At 35.5% G+C, this 15,295-nt stretch overlaps 1 protein-coding gene across 1 annotated transcript in view; it reads right to left on the reverse strand.

Moving 5' to 3' along the window:
* LOC143236299 (muscle calcium channel subunit alpha-1-like) overlaps positions 1-15,295 on the reverse strand; it is a 100,144-nt gene that overhangs the window by 53,878 nt on the left and 30,971 nt on the right. Inside the window, exon 2 of the mRNA XM_076474569.1 lies at positions 7,836-7,945. The gene's annotated coding sequence lies outside the window, so the exon portion shown is untranslated. The remainder of the gene's footprint in view (positions 1-7,835; positions 7,946-15,295) is intronic.

A 15,295-nucleotide genomic window follows, 5' to 3' on the forward strand; every position in this document is an offset into this window, starting at 1 on the left:
AGTCAATAAATCTTTGAATGCTCCAAACGATTAAAAAATATTATAATAACATAATGTAAGGTAGCACACAAACATTGTGGTGCAGCTGTTTCCAAGTCACCAGTTAAAGAGCATGGTTCTACTGTATGGGCAGTGTTACAAGTATGTCCAGGTTGCTGACAGGTTGTATTCTGAATGGTTTCCAAATCGTTTAATTTGATTTTAATTTCGTACAAAGCTACACGAAGGCTAGCCGTCACAGATTTAATAGTGGCAGACTAGAGAAAAGACAGATATTGAAACACCGCTCACTTTCAACTCTCGGGATACTATTTGACCAACGTATAATGATTTTGACCGTATTATTATAACGCCCTCAGAGTTGAAAGCGTGAACATGTTGAATGACGAAGATGTCCCGTTTCCAAATGGACGTCATTCATCACACCAGATGATAGGAAATATATATTGTCACTTGTGTAGTACAGGCCAATTTACACATAGACAAGTGTAGACGGATCAAAAATAGTAGCCAGTATCGACAATGTAGTCATCATATTGGTAGTTATCAAGTAGCCAGTATCGACAATGTTGTCATCATATTGGTAGTTATCAAGTAGCCAGTATCGACAATGTAGTCATCATATTGGTAGTTATCAAGTAGCCAGTATCGACAATGTTGTCATCATATTGGTAGTTATCAAGTAGCCAGTATCGACAATGTAGTCATCATATTGGTAGTTATCAAGTAGCCAGTATCGACAATGTAGTCATCATATTGGTAGTTATCAAGTAGCCAGTATCGACAATGTAGTCATCATATTGGTAGTTATCAAGTAGCCAGTATCGACAATGTAGTCATCATATTGGTAGTTATCAAGTAGCCAGTATCGACAATGTTGTCATCATATTGGTAGTTATCAAGTAGCCAGTATCGACAATGTAGTCATCATATTGGTGGTTATCAAGTAGCCAGTATCGACAATGTAGTCATCATATTGGTAGTTATCAAGTAGCCAGTATCGACAATGTAGTCATCATATTGGTGGTTATCAAGTAGACAGTATCGACAATGTAGTCATCATATTGGTAGTTATCAAGTAGCCAGTATCGACAATGTAGTCATCATATTGGTAGTTATCAAGTAGCCAGTATCGACAATGTAGTCATCATATTGGTAGTTATCAAGTAGCCAGTATCGACAATGTAGTCATCATATTGGTAGTTATCAAGTAGCCAGTATCGACAATGTAGTCATCATATTGGTAGTTATCAAGTAGCCAGTATCGACAATGTAGTCATCATATTGGTAGTTATCAAGTAGCCAGTATCGACAATGTAGTCATCATATTGGTAGTTATCAAGTAGCCAGTATCGACAATGTAGTCATCATATTGGTAGTTATCAAGTAGCCAGTATCGACAATGTAGTCATCATATTGGTAGTTATCAAGTAGCCAGTATCGACAATGTAGTCATCATATTGGTAGTTATCAAGTAGCCAGTATCGACAATGTAGTCATCATATTGGTAGTTATCAAGTAGCCAGTATCGACAATGTAGTCATCATATTGGTGGTTATCAAGTAGCCAGTATCGACAATGTAGTCATCATATTGGTAGTTATCAAGTAGCCAGTATCGACAATGTAGTCATCATATTGGTAGTTATCAAGTAGCCAGTATCGACAATGTAGTCATCATATTGGTAGTTATCAAGTAGCCAGTATCGACAATGTAGTCATCATATTGGTAGTTATCAAGTAGCCAGTATCGACATGTAGTCAGCATATTGGTAGTTATCAAGTAGCCAGTATCGACAATGTAGTCATCATATTGGTAGTTATCAAGTAGCCAGTATCGACAATGTAGTCATCATATTGGTAGTTATCAAGTAGCCAGTATCGACAATGTTGTCATCATATTGGTAGTTATCAAGTAGCCAGTATCGACAATGTAGTCATCATATTGGTAGTTATCAAGTAGCCAGTATCGACAATGTAGTCATCATATTGGTAGTTATCAAGTAGCCAGTATCGACAATGTAGTCATCATATTGGTAGTTATCAAGTAGCCAGTATCGACAATGTAGTCATCATATTGGTAGTTATCACATTTGGACAACATTTCAACATAGTTACTTGCCACCATTTTGTAATAATATTACCGTGTTTCTGAAGTTCATATGTCAAGCTGTGTTGTAGCCTACTGAATGCATAATTCTTCTCGTGATTTATGACATATGCATTTTTTACTGACATCACAACAATACAACTTGTATCGTTAAACGTATCTTACGTGACGTTATTTTAATGTCTATTGGCTGACTGATATACAACATACTACTGTATTGTGGTGAGAATGGTTAAAACAGGTGACCCTTCCAAATGGCCTTCAACCCCCTTCCGGGGATGTTACTTTTCACTATCTCTTCATTCGTAAATAATCTGCCTGTTACTAAACTTCTGAATTACCCAGTACGTCTATTCACTTAAACAAATATATTGCCTGTTACAATAACATTATACCCACTATAAAAAATTAATTGCAGGAAGTTTGATTTGTTTTGAACTTCGCGCAAAGCTCCACGAGAGATATCTGCACTAGCCGTTCCTAATTTAACAGTAACATACTAGAGGTAAAGCAACCGCCAACTCTTAGGCTACTCTTTCACCAACGAATAGTGTGATTGACCGTTACAATCTAACGCCCCCACGACTGAATGGGCGAGTATGTTTTGTGGGATTCGAGCCCCACGACCAGTAGGTTATGAGTCGAATGCCCTAACCACCTGGCCATGCTCGATCCAGTTGCAGGTACTTAATTATAAAGCTGAATATTTAAAGATTCTTTAAAGATCTTTTTTGTCTTGATTATTGTTCAGTTGTTTTAGAGTAACGCCACATTGCTGTGTCCACCGCGGGGAATCAAGTCCTACATTTAACATCGTAAGTCCATAAGCTTACCGCTAACCAACTGTGGAACTTTTTCTTCTTTTTTTTTTTTTTTTTGATAGTCTTAATTAAATAATTTGTTTACGTTGTGGCTCCAATCAACCACAACAAATTTGCCCCATCCCCTAATGGCACAGTGGTATGTCTGAAGCCTCACAACGCTAGAAAACGTGTTTCGATATCCGTGATTGGAAAAACACAGGTATTTGTGTTTAACTTCAAACAAACCACAACAAAACAATTATGCCATATATCTAACAATACGTCTCAGTAATCTGTAAACATGTACCAGAAGGTAAGTTTTATAACAGTACAATTCAGTAGGTGAAAGAAGAAAAATAATGCTGGAATACAAGGAACAAAAGGAATCTTTATAGAAACTAGTTAAGAATTTCTAACCGTTCTTTATAAATTATTACATAAACAATTTAGATTTGGGACAGGTACTTCCTTAAGGTCCTGATGACGAAATATATGTTTTTGGAGAGGTACGTCCTTAATGTTCTATTGACGAAGAATGCTTTAAGTAACATAATTCCGTTTTCTCTTGTAACGCAATTATTTCAGATGTCTAAATTCTTTAACAGATAAGCTTTTATTACTGCGTACTTCTGCAAGTATTGCTGTAACGTTCGGAAATGTGGAGAGGTCAACGAAGTAATACAATAGTAGAGTAGAAGTGTTTCTAAAATGTTACTTTTTAAGATCACAATCTTGAAACTTATGTTAAAGAAACAAATAGTTCAACGTACAGGCAGGCATGTCTGTTAACTCTTTCATAATCTGTTTGATTTATCTGTAGCCTCACCAATAAAACACTTCAACCCTGGCAGAAGCTAACACAAAGTTACATTTTATATACCTTACACTGAAATAACTGATAGAGCAGCAGCACTATTGTCATATCTAGTGCTAAACCTAACTACTCAAGCAGCACTATTGTCATATCTAGTGCTAAACCTAACTACTCAAGCAGCACTATTGTCATATCTGGTGCTAAAGCTAACTACTCAAGCAGCACTATTGTCATATCTGGTGCTAAACCTAACTACTCAAGCAGCACTATTGTCATATCTGGTGCTAAACCTAACTACTCAAGCAGCACTATTGTCATATCTGGTGCTAAAGCTAACTACTCAAGCAGCACATTTTGTCATATCTGGTGCTAAAGCTAACTACTCAAGCAGCACTATTGTCATATCTGGTGCTAAAGCTAACTACTCAAGCAGCACTATTGTCATATCTGGTGCTAAACCTAACTACTCAAGCAGCACATTTTGTCATATCTGGTGCTAAAGCTAACTACTCAAGCAGCACTATTGTCATATCTGGTGCTAAAGCTAACTACTCAAGCAGCACTATTGTCATATCTGGTGCTAAACCTAACTACTCAAGCAGCACATTTTGTCATATCTGGTGCTAAAGCTAACTACTCAAGCAGCACTATTGTCATATCTGGTGCTAAAGCTAACTACTCAAGCAGCACTATTGTCATATCTGGTGCTAAACCTAACTACTCAAGCAGCATTATTGTCATATCTGGTGCTAAAGCTAACTACTCAAGCAGCACATTTTGTCATATCTGGTGCTAAAGCTAACTACTCAAGCAGCACATTTTGTCATATCTGGTGCTAAACCTAACTACTCAAGCAGCACTATTGTCATATCTGGTGCTAAAGCTAACTACTCAAGCAGCACTATTGTCATATCTGGTGCTAAACCTAACTACTCAAGCAGCATTATTGTCATATCTGGTGCTAAAGCTAACTACTCAAGCAGCACCTTTTGTCATATCTAGTGCTAAACCTAACTACTCAAGCAGCACTTTTGTCATATCTGGTGCTAAAGCTAACTGCCCAAGCAGCATTTTTCTCATATATATATATATTATAAACCTAATAATTAAGCAACACCTTTGGTACACCAAGTACTCACGCAAAACATCCGATTAATCTAGTGCTAAACCCGAATACCTACGCAAAAATTTGTACAAAACTAGTCCTAGACTCAAACACCCATCAATAAATTCGATAAATCTAGTGCTAAACCCGAGCATTAACGCAAAAAATTCGACATATCTTGTGCTAAACCCAAGTACCTACGTAACACCTTTTTCATACCTACTACTAAACTCCCTTATCAACATATTCTGTTTTCAGTCGTATCAACTATCAAAAAACTGAACTACTCCCATCAACACATGTTGCCTTCAAAACGTAACTTCATTTAATAAAACTACACGTAGATGTAACTTAATTTAATAAAATTGAACGTAAACAACAAAATAAAATACTGGTATGCATAATAGTGAAAATAGTATGAAGCAGTTATGAGCATTCAGTATATGACAGGTTTTATAAGTTGAAACAAGAAATTCACGAAAACGATAAATAAAAGACGTAGTAAAGAAAAAAAAAGCTTAAAAGTGTGTTTATAGCAGTATATTAAACGAACCAAAACTAAATTTTTGCAAAGTAAAGCAAATGTAAGGTTGCAATGAAGGCTAACTTAGCTGAATATGCAGAAATGTCTGAATGCCTGTCACAGAGTGATAAGCATATGGTTTCAACGAACTGCGCACGCGTACTTTAGATCTAAATAAATGAAGAAAACCCAAAGAAATTGTATTTAATGTAATATTCATCTTCTTAGAAAATAACACGTGGGTTTAAGTGTTATCTACCTGAAGTACTTTTTAAATAAAAAAAAAACAAAGTTGAAATCGAAGCCAATCATCATGCGTTGACAATGAGATCCTACCATCATCTAGCATACCAGTTACATTTAAAAAAACTGAAAAACCAAGAATATAGGTAAGGTGACTCTGAGTGGAAAACCCAGTAGGCAATCCAAACGCTTCGGCGTTTAACGGAGAAATGCGCGAGAAAAGTTCCAAGCAGACAAACGCAAAAGACAATTTAAATAAATGACAGAATAGATTATAAGGTTTAAGAATGAGGTAATTCCATATACTAATAGCTTGCATCAGATGCAGAACTAAAGGTATGCTACGTTTATTTTGTTAAATAAACAACAACGCAGATGTTTAACACGTTTGTAAAATGTTAAGAAACTAAACACCAGTTATATGAAATGGCAACAGCGAAGATATTCAACAAACGTTTTAAAACGTCAGCGAACTACAAAACGTTTAGGTAAAACGACAAAAATGTGTACATTGAATTCAAGTTTGCAAAATTTCAAGATACTGGAAAGTGATAACGTGAAATGGTAATAATGTACGTACTCAGTAAAGTTTATAAAATGTTAGGAATCTGGAGGCCAACCAGGTAAAAAACAACAATTCGCTTATTATAAAATGAACCTCGTGCAAAGTAGCCGTAATATAAACTATACAAGAGGTCTAAGGAAGAAATGCTGTTTGATTTGTAAAATTAGGCTAAATATGTCATTTATGGATTTTTTATATACAATTGTACCTTTAGCTATGTATAAGACAAACCTGTTACTCTTTTTTTCTTCTCTCTTAAACGTGTTAAGATGGGAAAAATTTTAAATCCTTCCTCCATAGTTATCACGTGTGAAAACTTAAACAAATATATTGGTCCGATTATAGGGCGATGTTTTTTAGATTAATAATTACACTAAGAAATTCATAGATGCCTTATAATCGCAGCCGACTACAAGTTTCTTCCCCCTATTCTAGCCTGTCACATTTCCTAGATGTCTAAATCACATCCGTCTACGTATGCACACCAAATGTTTGCTCAGGGTCATCAGCATTTATTTAAACTAATCCACCTGCAGACTGTTCAGTTACAGTATTGATTCTTCATACCTAAAACGAACGTTACGAAACTCTAATCGTTTTCTTTCTCATGGTTTTTGAAAATGGGAGTCACCTAATATTTGAGATCGCCCTATAATCGGACCAATAAGGTAAATAATTGCCTTATCATCAAAAATAAATGTTGATAATGAAATTATACAATCAGAATATCAAACAATAAACAATCAACACAATAGAGTGATACCTTAACACTCTCCGGCATATATATTCGTGAAAACATTGTGGAAACATACGTTGTCACAAATAAATTAAAAATAAAAAACAGAAGCCGTAATGGCAATAACAACCGTATTTCTTTCCGTTTTTATTAAATGTGACAATAATTGCATAGTTAGAGTTTAAACCAGCACAGTTAGATTGTTGAGTAAAACAAATACTCAAGATAGAAACAAAAATATCAATAGATATATAATATGTACATTGTGTCAGTTAATTAGACAGAGAAATGTATTAGGTTGAGAAATAATTCGTGAGCGTTTTTTCAAGTTAACAAAATATATTCATAAATGAAACGCTTTCGCAAAATATTTCATGTCATTTGGTAGATAATTTTTTGCTCTAATAGATGGTGTGTTTGATTTTCATATGTCTTTAATTTTTGCTTTCATTTTCAGCTCATTAAATGGAATGTCAAGTGGACAAATTCGAGCATTTTCGACACCATCTACTTTTCGCATTTAATTTCTTGCAATTTCGTTTAAAACAATGCATACTATATACCCAGGTATTACATGAAATAAAGTATCATAATAAATGTTTTGGGTGTAATGTGTTCATGCATTGAAGTATTGTATAGTCTTGCATGTAATGCTTGAATGAAATTATTTAAAAACGCTCACGAATTATTCCTCAACCTAATATTATTAGACACTTAACGTATACTTTTCAGCAGATTATTAGAAGGAAAAATATATAAAGAGGTACTCAACGTGTAAGTTGTGACAGTTAATTAGACAGAGAGAGATATTACGAGGTAAATAAAATGTGCGTTGAGTCAACTGATTAGAGAAAGAAAGGTTTCAATAGTACTTAATGTGTACGTTTTGTCAGATATAACTACACAAAAAAAGGCATCTATAGATACTTAAAATATACCTTTAGCAGTTCACCCAATGAGAAAGTAGTAAGTCGTCGGACTTTCAATGATTAAATCCAAGGTTCGATTCCCCACGACGAACACAGCAGGTTGCCCAAAGTGATTGTATCTAAAAAATAAAAAAAACTTGCTATAGATATTTAAACAGACAAATATATCATGAGATACGTAACGTGTAGATCGTATCAGACAATTTTTCAGAAAGTTATTTTTAAATCGTAGAATATGACATAATAGTTAACTTAAAATACAAGCAATGTTAAAATAATCTATACCAAAAAGAAGAAGAACTGCTTTAAAGGATCTTAAACCAAACAACATTTCCAGTCTCCCAGAATCTAAGAAACTAACCGATCCTGAGGGTCTTGTCTTATCTTATCTCTAAATAACTCAGGATTCAACAACGAACATTACTTTCAAATTAACGGTACCGTAATGGGAACCAAAATGGCACCTATTTATGTCAATATTAAATAGAAAGATAGCTGTAGCTACCTAATGTGTACGTTGCTTCAAATAATTAGAAATAAAAATAAACTACAGATACCTAAAGTGTACGTTGTGTCAGATAATTAGAAATAGAAAAATAACTAGAAATATCAAACGTGTAAGATATTAGTTTTCATTTGAAACAAGCATTTGCTGGTTCGAATATTCACGAATGATTGTGAAAATGTTTCCATGTGCTACCTTTACAACAATATTTTATTTTCAACACTAAAATCATTTTTTTTGCTCACTCTGCTTACACTTCAGCATGTTAAACTAGATCACAGGCCCCCCGAATGGCACAACAACACATCTGCGAACTCACAACACATTGCACTACGAATATGCTAATTAAACCACTCATCGGCTGTCAATGACATGTCTCACTGGGCTATTATAGCATAATGAAATATGATTGTAATAATAGCCTAGACAACATATAAAACTACCAAATAAATACTACACAAGGTTGTCAATGGCATGTTTTATGGTTAATTATGAAACACTTACCTACGCTGTCGATATAGTGTTTGAAAATCCTTCTATTCATTAAATACTTTAAGTATGAAACCATATTATTTTTCTTACCCTCTGAGTTATTATGTAAATATCCTTATAATATTGCATTTTTCATCGTTGGTTTGGATACAGTGAGACACGCACGAAAATTATTCGACTTTTACTTTCACTGGAGCATTTAGAACTACAACTATATTCGTAATATGTTATTATCCTGTTCTTTTACAAGAAAAAAACACTTGTAAAATAGTCAGGTGCAAACTTGGCTTTGAGTGATTTATTATTTTTTTATTTATTATTTAAAATTAGTCTTACCACGTGAATCTTGAATTTTGACAGACGTTGCTTTATATTCTATATAACAAGTTCCATAAAGAGAGCTAGCTTTTGCGGAAGTTAGATAATTAACGTTTAGTTCTTTGGACTGATTTAACACAAATGAGTAGATTTAACATGGACTTTGGCTTGTAAGAAGGATAGGGTATGTTTAAAATAATAAGTTTAAGCAAGGGTTTTATTTTAAATGTAGTTTTTAATAAAATCCAAGCTTGATTTGAATCTTACTTTTACTATATTTTCTTTTATCTTGTAAAGATTATTTTTCAATTCAATTTTAGCTCATTTCGTTTTTAGTTTAATTTACGGGGGGTCGCATTTGAACCTGTAAAATAAGCTAATGAAGGATTCCCCCTTTTCGCACACCTCTTACCAGTTTTACAGATGTACGAGAAACACTTGCCCTTTTATTTAATTTTTGCTTTTATTTGAAATACAGTTTAGATTTTTAAATTTGTTTTCTAGTTTTCTTTTTCACAACTATCTCAGTTTGAGTACGGAGAGTACCCCATGTCACAGTTCGATTTCCTTGAGCCTCCAGTTAGCAGATCGTAACTGGCTACGAGGTCAATCCATGAACTAGAAAATGTTGAAGAGTAAAAAGAAAAGTTTGGTGTTGTGATTAAGAGATGTCATAGTTGGCTGTGACCAAGGGATATCAAAGTTGGATGTGACCAAGATATGTCATATTTGCAGAGTTGTTGTGGTATTCCTGAAAAAGTTGAATGACCAGGCTTGTAAGCGTTCCAGTGAGTACACATATTACATAAAAATGTCATTTTCTACAGGACAACAGGCATAGGAACTGGGAGATGATGGTTCATGAGCCACGACAGGATGGTCAGAACTAGGGCTAGCCCTTCTTCTAAACCTCGAGTATTTTCAATTGTTGCAAAGGTCCCTGGCAATCATCACACCGCAACTGCAAGCATGGAGCGAAGAATGAGGGCTATCTGGAGCAACCAAAAGGACTGATGAAAATTTTACCCTTAAGTGAAACTTTGGTAGTGGAACTTGAACGACTAGGAATAGTAAGGGAAGAACACTGAAACTTAGTGGGACATTCTCTATATGACTCTTACATGTATTGCAACCACACTGTCAGAACTCTACTTCTAATCGATGTTACCCACAGGAGAAAAGTGTTAGTGGTGGAGGAGCTCCTCTAACTTGAGATGTTTACTGGCAGAAGAGACATGAAGCTCTTAACAAAAAAACAGGTGTTCAATGAGATGCAAAGAAGCCTCTTCATGAGGTGAGGCACTTAGCCGAGCCAAGATCAAGACATAATGTACAGTTGGTGGATAAGTTACACCAGACAGGAGCTGTTTAGCAAGAATGTGAACCCTTATACAAAAGACTGATGGTCATTAGAATAATAGGACGATTCTCCATGAAAGGTGGCGCCTTGCCCTTCCTAGGGTTAGGATCAAGATGGGCTACACCAATGTGAACCACTTCACCAAAAATGAGACAGCAATTATGCACGGAAGAAGATGAAGACAACGATTGAGTGTGAGATGTGAACCCTCCTTGAATAAGTGAGAGATCATTGGAAAATGAGAGTCATCAACATCATAAGATGAGAGAGTGAGCCATTACTAATAATTATAGTGACTGGTGGGCAGGCAGAGAGTCTCTTCATGAAAATAGGTACCCAGTTACCCCGATAATTAAGAGTAAAGAACCACTGGTGGATGATATTTGCAAATGTAAACTGAATCACCAGACTACGATGTAGTGAGTACCTGCAGATGATAAGGTAAAAGGGTGGTGCAGGAGAGCCCTTCCTATATCTAAAGAAAGAGTGAGTTTCTGAGACAACTACAGGCCGTAGGACGAACATGGGCCCATTAGAACCTGTGAAAAAGAAGTGGTCCATATCCCATTGTTTGTTAACCCAGGGATCAAGAGCTGACACCTATCTGAATGTGTGACTTCCAGATCCTGATAACTTGAATGTTTCTATACATCAATACGTAAACCACGTGAGTCCATGGTAGAGATGAAGTATAATTATCCCCCCCAGCAGGTGAAAGGGAAGCCATTTAAAGACTTGTGGATGATTCCAGACATGCCACTGCATGAATAAACACATTTGTGAGCTGGCAATACTATCACTGAAACTGAATTTGTATGACCCAGAGACTAATATGATCAAGTGATTGGTGATAACTTGGTTGAGATAAAAAGCTAGTAGTTAAGACAGTTACTGATTTACACAATCATTAACCTGAAAGGAAATAGCGATTATTTACAAGAATTAAGCATAGACCCTAATTCCGAGAAAGGTAAAGTTTGTATAAACTAAAACGGCTTAGTATTGGTTTTACTTTAAGTGTAGTTTTTGGTAAATCCAAGTTAAAAACTTGGATTGTATTTTTACTCTGTCTTCTTTCAACTTGTCAGGGTTGTTTTGCAATTCGATTTTATATAATTATATATTTGGTTTAATCTACACGAGGAATCATATTCTAACTAGAAAATAAACTATTAAAGGTGGTTATTCATACAACTTTAACCAGCACTACACGTCCAGGAAAACATATTCTTCTTTGATATTTTATTGTGTTTTACTGTCGTGTTGTTTTATTTTATTAGTGTACGATGAATCCAGTTAGAGTCTGAATAAAATGAAGCACCGTGGCTCAATATCCTCGAGTATCAAATTAATTCGCACTAACTTAAGATAAATCCACGAGCCAGAAAATATCAAACAGTACACTAGACTGTCGTTGGCCATGTCTCAAAAATCTAATAATGAAACACTACACTAAAGTGTCGATGACTTGTATCACCCGACTATTAATGAAAGTACACTAGACTCGATGAAGTGTCTCACAAGGAAACTAATGAGACACTAAACTAGACTGTCATGAAATGTATCACTAGGCTGCTAATGAAACACCACACTACGTTATCGGTTTTGTATCTCAGAAAGCTGTTAATGAAACACTACATTAAGCTGTCAATGAACTGCTTCACACGGCTACTAATTAAACACTACACGAGACGGTTGAAGTGTTCTCACACAGCTACTAATGAAACACTAAACTAGACCGTCGATTATGTATCTCACCAAGCTAATAATGAAGCACTATGCTAGACTGTTGACAAAGTGTCTCCCACGTTTTAATAATAAAAATTCATAAACAGACTCTTTTTCACCATATTTCGCAATAGTCCATTACACTGTACTGTTGATAATGTATTACCTGGAATAAAACATATTACATCACTCGATCTTAGAAACAGTTCACTAGATAGACCATTAATAAAACATTTGACTAACAAACTCGTTATAAACAAAATCCCTAGACCGAGATACAACCATTATTGTTAAACAGACCCAGTGTTCGATACTTTACCTCTTTGAACAAGCTTTAAATCTGCTCCTATCATTCAAAACATTTAGGGCTACAAGTATAAATAAATTAAGTTTAATTTTTTATTAAAGTTTCAAGAAGTGTTACAGCATGGTCAGGTGATTAAGGCGCTAGACTCGCAATCTGAGAGTCGCTAGATCGAATCCCGAACCCCCCAAATATGCTCGCCTTTTCAGCCGTGGGGACGTTATAATGTGACCGTCAATCCCGCTTTTGGTTGGTAAAAGAGTAGCCGAAAAGCTGGCGGTGTGTGGTGATGACTAACTGCAGCTTGCTAACACTCTGTTGTTTGTTTAGCGAGATGCAGATTTTTTCATGTCGATCGTTTGGTTCATTTTCAGCCAATATTCCAATTCTGTCCACTTCTGGAACTCTTCCACATGATCTGATAACTTTCCGTGTGGATTTAAAAGTGCTGACAAACGTTTTCGCTCTCTTTTCTTCCTTCCTCCTTGAATACAGTGAAAATTCAGCCGTGCTAAAAGTCTTGTGGCAAAACAAACATCGCCTTGGTACCATTTTCGCGATTTACAAATTGTCGCCAGTTGTAATTTGTTTTAAGTTTTCTCCCTTGTCTTCTCTGAAAAAGTCAAATTATTTAGGTCTACTTGACCAATTTATACTTCCAGTTGTCGCATCTATAAGTCGAAACCATTTAACCGGATCATTCAAATAAAATAATCATGTGTTTTCACTTTCGGTCTGCATCTCATCTCCTCATAAAATTACTGTACTTTCTTCTATTGTATAGAATATTTTTATTAACACACGCTGACAGTCCACAGTGATCTAGTTTCTACTTTTGTGCTTTGAATGTACATACCCCCCCCCAAAAAAAATAAAACTTTCTACTGCATAGCAATGGTAAATGAACACTTGCCCTCAACTAGAGAAAGTAATATTATGAAAGTAGGACGAACATTGTAAGATAATTTGTAGCCCTCTCACTTTTACCACTCTAGGCATCTGCATACTTGGCCTCCTTGATAAAGTCTGCCCTATTACAAAATGATGTCAGCCCCTTCATTGAATAGTCAGTCACGTGATTTTAAATACAAATGGCGTATGTAATGATCTCACATCGCACAGTATGTATCTGTTGTTGCTTTAAAGTTAGGCACCAAATTTAACTTACTCTAGACTGCTGTTGAACCATGGTTAGATCTCTGACAGTACTCACGTGGAGTTCCATCTGATGAACGGAAAGACGTCAATCAGAGGATGTTGGGAACTGTCTACATGTGTTTTAAAGTATCATTAGAAAGATGTATAACCTCTTCCAAACCAGTTGTACGGTTGCTCTGTGTACCTGAACAAGTCAAACCATTAACAGATCACTGATATCCACCAATTCTGGCCTTCGAGATTCAACAAAATGTTTGGAACTGCAACAGGAAACAGACGGCTAGAAACAAACTTTACAAACCCACTTAAGTGTATCCAGTGGAGCAGCAACATGTAATATAATGTTCTTCTAACCCCGTCCCTAAATATAAGGAGTATACTAATTTAATGTCACACCTCATAGGGACCACAAAACACAACCCTCTGGTGTTTCTTTACGTTGGTATAATAGACCTTGGTTTAAATCGAATAGGTGATGTTACCCACTCCTATTGTGTTAAACTGATCAAAATGAAGACTTACTTCATACTGAAGTGAAATGTGCCGTACTCCAGATTGAAGTGAGATGTGTAACGGATTTACTGTTAAACATTTATTTTAATATCTATGTTTGTTTAAGTTTAATGCATGTAACGTATATCGTTAAATGTGTATTGCGCAAGTGCCGCCTGTTCTCTAAATCTTATTATGAGTTAAAACTAAAGCAATATCTGCAAATAAAGTTTAGTTTATATCATACAATAAATCCAGTATATCATTAACATATCATAAAAACAACAGAACCCTCACTAATACCTCTTACATTTGTTAATTCAACAGAATAGTTTTTACCCATATTAGCTGTTGAGATTCAGTGTTTTAGATAACACTCCAACTAATTATGCATTTTACCTCTTATTCCCATATATTATTTTTGTTTAACAATAATTTATGGCTTGCACAATCAAATGCTTTAAACAAGTCCAAAAACACTGTTATGTCATAATTATGGCAAATTTACTTTTCCACATTTTATTAATAATATCTTCAAATAAAACTTGAATAGCCTGTTGGGTAGATTTATCTTTACGAAAAATACACTGATGTCCCGTAACGTTTCTCACAAGTAGAAGTCCAAAAACAAATGGTATAACAAAATAGCTTTGATTTTTTTACACAGTTTGTTAAATTGCTTTTTCTTATTATGCACCAAACATGCTCGCTCGTTCAGCCATGGGTACGTTATAATGTTACGGTCAATCTCACTATTCGTTGGTAAAAGAGTAGCTCAAGAGTAGGCGGTGGGTGGTGATGACTAGCTGCCTTCCCTCTAGTCTTAAACCACTAAACTAGGGACGGCTAGCGCAGACAGCCCTCGAGTAACTTTGCGCGAAATTCAAAACAAACCAAATTCTTATCATGTTTTAATTGTTTGTTTATTTGTTTGTTTTGGAATTTCGCACATAGCTACTCGAGGACTATCTGTGGTAGCCGTCCCTAATTTAGCAGTGTAAGACTAGAGGGAAGGCAGCTAGTCATCACCACCCACCGCCAACTCTTGGGCTACTCTTTTACCAACGAATAGTGGGATTGACCGTCACGTTATACACCCCCACGGCTGGGAG

Source organism: Tachypleus tridentatus, chromosome 13 (assembly GCF_004210375.1).
Source record: "Tachypleus tridentatus isolate NWPU-2018 chromosome 13, ASM421037v1, whole genome shotgun sequence".
In the NCBI taxonomy this organism is placed as follows: Eukaryota; Metazoa; Arthropoda; class Merostomata; order Xiphosura; family Limulidae; genus Tachypleus; species Tachypleus tridentatus.